The following is a 5,066-nucleotide window of genomic DNA, read 5'->3' on the forward strand; positions in this document are numbered from 1 at the left end:
TGACAGCGATAGTTAAATCAGTACTCACAGCATATGCCTCTACTAGGTCCACACCTAGTCCCAACAGGGCTGCTCGTACATCGAAGAGGGCATTCGCTCTGCCACCGTCAGGTCGACCAACGTTCCGTATAATGCTGCATCTAGGCTCAGCAATCACGCGGGCGGTGTCAACCTGTCGGAAACAGTCACTCATAATATCACATCTCGCACCTCCTGTATCTACCATCACCTTCCAGGTCCCTTCTTTGACTGTAACACTCACAGTGCACGTCTCTAATCCCTGGGATCTCTTCGCGATGTTCATGGGAGTCATCATCTGTCGGGTCGTCCACTGGTCCTTACTGAGAACACACACAAGAACAAAAAATACCGCTAAGAAACATTTGGCTAACTTAGGGATCAGTTTCATGAGCCTGTAATGTCCATAGCCGGCTATATCCATTAGCCTGAGTTGGACCGAAGAGGGCACTAGAACTTTCGCACATACCTCTGCCGTCTGGGGAATCTCTGGTCGGTTCAATGAACGTGGTACTTTGCCATACCACAAGTACTCAGGTGCCTACACTCCAGACTCTGGGGTATCCGTGGGTGTTTGTACACGAGGCCTCTCTTCTCGCTCAGTCGCTTCTGCCATCATAACCTCATGTTCCTCGTCGGGAGAAGAATCAGGAGACTCTGCTAGAATACTGTCAACCTGTTGGTGAGAGGAAGGATTAAACACGTTATCTAATTCCATGTCTGTCTGTACTTGGATATTACCAATGCCTGCTGTTACCTCGGACCTTGCTGTTCCGGCTGACTCGTCCACAATCTTGGGATGATTGTTGTTCCAATCTGTCACCAAGTCGTTGGCTAGTATCACGTCAATCCCAGCTATAGGCAAGGTATCAACTACTGCCAACGCACAAGTGCCACTGAAGTAAGGCGAGTCTAGATGTACCGGCACTAAGGGGGCGACATACTGCGTCCTAGGAAACCCAACCAGGACATCCTTTTGTCTCCCATCCACATTCACTCCCTCGGGTAACGAGTTACTCACGATCAGGGACTGGGCTGCTCCACTATCTCTGAGCACTTACAACTGATCTACCAGTATGATCACTCGATACATACCCGCCAGAAGTGTGAGGGGAAAACAATCTTGGTTCTTCCTGACTAGTCATCAGGGACGGGGTTCCCTCTGGTGGTGTCACACAGCTCATCAACATCACCTCCCTACGTGGGCCGCTACCTCTTCTGCCTCGGCACATAGCAGCTACATGCCCTTTCTGCCCACAAGTCCAACACACCATATTCCTCCTCGGACTCCGGTGTTTCGGACTGTTAGGACTGGTCCTTCGAGGGCTACTTGGGGGCGTCTTCTTAGCGCTTTGTGAGACGGGTCTCTCCTCTTCCTGACGAGGCTTACCAAACAGACGGGGGTAATTCTTCGGGACATACCTAGTGGAAGACCTATGTGTCAGGATGTATTCCTCAGCCATGGTGGCTGCAGCACTCAAGGTCTCCACCTGCTGCTCTTCTAGATACGTCTTCAGATCTCCAGACAGACAGTCTTTGAAGTCCTCTAACAGTATGAGCTGCTCGAGATCTTCTTTGGTCTCCACCTTCTGAGAGGCACACCATTCTTGGAAAAGCCGCTCCTTGATGGTCGCGAATTCGGTGAAAGTGTGCTCCGAGGTCTTTTTCAGGTTTCTAAACTTCTGCCTGTACGCCTCAGGTACCAATTGGTAAGCCATGAGCATTACCTTCTTCACCTTGTCGTAATCGCCGGAGTCATCAAGGGACAACGTGGAGTAGGCGATTTGGGCCTTCCCAATCAAGACAGACTGTATCATGATGGCCCAATTCTCCTTTGGCCACTCCAAAGAGGCTGCGACTTTCTCGAAGGCTGCGAAGAACTTCAAAACTTCCTTCTCGTTGAACTTCGGGACCATTTTGATGTTCCTTACCGGATCGAAAATACTTGTTTTCATGGTTTGCCTCCCACCGCCTAATCGCAATACTTCTAGCTCATGTTGTCTCTCTTTTTCTTTTTCTTCTCTTTCTCGCTCTTCTCTTTCTCTTTCTCGTTCTTCTCTTTCTCTTTCTCGTTCTAATTCTAAACGCCTCATCTCCATTGCTTTATCTTGTCTCTTTCTTTCCATTTCTAATTTCTTCCATTCTATCTCACGATTTATTTCCAAGGCACTCATTTTGACAGTTAGCAAGCTAATGTTCAGCTCACCTACATCGCTTTCAATGTCACTGCCCTTATCTTCCTTTTCAGGGGGCGTTAGATAGGGTTCATAAAAGTTGTTCTAGTGCAATGAAAATTTATTGACGTGTTACACGTGAAGAGGGCTGCAAGTGGTCCAAGTTTCAGCATCGCAGCCTAAATAGAAAGGGAGAAAAAAAAAAAACTTTTTTTAACCATTTTTTACATGTTTTAAAGTTGATATAACAAATACAAATATCAACTGATATTATTTCTATGATACTCAGCTATCACAATACTATATAATAAAGGTTGTCTAGTGGCATTATTATCCCAAACCTATTTAGTGCAATAATACAAATTTTCAAAGTTCACCCAAAAAATTATGCAACAAAATGATGTTTATAAATATATATAAAATCAATAAATGATCTTAGGGGAAATATATAACTTGGGTTTTTAGAGGCACAGACTCTACATATAATGTGCAAGTTCCATGTAAATTGAATAATAAATAAAAAAGTTATTCAACCATATAGTTGCAAATTAGTTACCTGTAAAAAATGAAGGTCAAAGTTCAGCCACCTTTGGCTGAGGTTGATGAACTACCAATTTCAATCAAAATTACCACCCTTGTAGATTGGCATTCCTTCAGTAAGGTGTGTAAGTTCCATGAAGATCGCCTGATAAAAAAAAAAAAATTATTAAAAAAAAAAAAATAAAAAAAAAATAAAAAAAAATAAAAAAAAAGACAGCAGCTTTATATTTACAATTATTTATGATGTAGTATCAAGATATAAAAAATAGTACATACTAACCTAATATAATTGGTCTGAAATATGCAACATCTTGCAACATCAAGAGGGAGAACGTCTTGAGTTGCAGGTCTAAGATCTTGAGTGGCAGGCGCCGCAGGTGATGTGGCAGGTGCCGCAGGTGGTGTGGCAGGTGCAGCAGGAGGTGTGGCAGGTGCCACAGAGGTGTGGCAGGTGCCACAGGAGGTGTGGGTGCCTGGGTGTGAGGCGAGGTAGTGTGTTGTGGGGGCGGGAGGCTGCCCTCTCTCTTCACTCAAGAGAACTCTTGTTTTGCCTCAGTGTGGCTTTACGCTCCTTCTTTATTTGGCTAACGCGTAGAGCTCTTACCTTTAGAGCTTTCTTCTTGTCCGATACTATATCCATTGTGCAGTATATGCAAGAAAATACGATCTGTGCGAGCGCGTCAGGCATACGACCGCCGGCACAGACACTGAGAGGGTGACTAAGCCAGTAATCGGATTATAGCCCCTCCCTCTCACAGAAGACAGTTGCCAGCGAGTGTGTTTATAATTTGTATATGCATAACAAGATATTCTCCACTCTATTGCGAAATACTAGACGCTTACAACGTATGACGCATCACCCTACGGCGCACCCGAGCCGCGAGGACCAGATTTCGGACAATTGCGGCTGGAAAATTTACTCTAATTACGTTATTTATTATCATAACATTAAACGGTTTGCACCACGGTGTTGCCAGAACGTTGTAGTATTTTTATAAATTTTTCGTGTTTGGCCGAATTTTTTCGGCCAAACAATAATAAAGCCCCCTTCAGTGGAAGTTACTTCTTCACTTTCTTTTGTACTTTGTGCCTCGCTTTCCTGTTTCTCCTCGGCCTTCAAATGCCAGTGAACCTTGGACAAGATCTCCACACGGGAATCACTGGCACGTATCTTTATCTCCAGATAGGCACTTACTAATACGAGTTTCTGTTTTCCCAGATATTTCAATCTGGCAAGACAGTCCTCCCTGTTCAGAAAGGCCTGAACATAGTCCAGATCGTCGATGGTCGCTTTTTCTGCCATTGTCACTTAGATGGAGCACTAGCACTTAACACACCGCTTCACTTTAGCACTTAACGCACCGAGCACTTTACTACGTCAATATTGTACTTTATCGCACCTAACACCGCACTTGCCAATATTGCACGTAATTACACCGGGCACCGCACTACGCAATATTGCACTTAATCACAGCGAGCACAGCACTCTACAATATTGCACTGATTCACTCCGAGCACCGCACAGGACGTATAACGTCCTAATAGTCACAAACAGGGGGAATTATTTACAGGGGATTGCGCTACTTCGCCACCCCTGTCAAACATACTTGACAAGGGGTCGGACCCCGCTGGGGATGCCAATTATGTTACGGCCCTACTGGGGCGTAACCGGGTTCTTTTCTGGTGTTATTAGAATTTGGGAATCCGGCCCCAAGTTAGTAGTGGCTTTCAAGGGGTGCGTTCCGTAACGCAAGTAAATTAAAGGGGAAGGGATACAAATGCACTAATTTTAATATATTATTTCACCACCACCATAAATAAATATAACACAGTCACACGGGGTTATAAATACACTCTAATGTACAGAATTGTCTTCCTCTGAAGACATAGGATGCTTCACGGAGCTCACGATGAGTGGCCCTGGTTTTCTTCTTTGGCCCACGATGAATCCTCCGATTCTTTCGGCGAATCTATTCTGGCCACAGGCCAGCCAAATCACAGTCCCACTGGGTGCACCGTCGTGGAGGCCTTTAACCACAATCCAGCCTGTAGCTGGCAGGTTCCGATGAGCTCCGCTGTGTAGGCCACTCCACGACCGATACTAGGGTTGTGAGCCCTAGGCCGGAGCCTCGTGTGATCCCGCTGATCACTCTCCTCTCTATAGCACCACAGTGGCTAGTCTCTTCCACCAGCCAACCCCCGGGTACGACGATTCCTCAACTCTGCCACATCACAGGCAGGCTAACACTCTCAGCAGTGTTCGTCCGGGAGCAACTCACAGCTTCTTCAGCAAACACGTGGAGAGACTTTGGCTGCCTTGGGTAGACTGCCTCA

The 5,066-nt window shown here is 45.8% G+C and overlaps 1 long non-coding RNA gene across 1 annotated transcript; it reads right to left on the minus strand.

Moving 5' to 3' along the window:
• Window positions 1-2,298: 2,298 nt before the first annotated feature.
• Window positions 2,299-3,457, minus strand: LOC138365433 (uncharacterized). Its single transcript, XR_011228812.1, has 3 exons — window positions 3,013-3,457; window positions 2,749-2,877; window positions 2,299-2,371 (listed from the first exon to the last, which is right to left on the minus strand). It is a non-coding gene; the product is annotated as an uncharacterized lncRNA (long non-coding RNA).
• Window positions 3,458-5,066: the final 1,609 nt, after the last annotated feature.

The sequence above is a fragment of the Procambarus clarkii genome, chromosome 16 (genome assembly GCF_040958095.1).
Source record: "Procambarus clarkii isolate CNS0578487 chromosome 16, FALCON_Pclarkii_2.0, whole genome shotgun sequence".
NCBI lineage: Eukaryota > Metazoa > Arthropoda > Malacostraca > Decapoda > Cambaridae > Procambarus > Procambarus clarkii.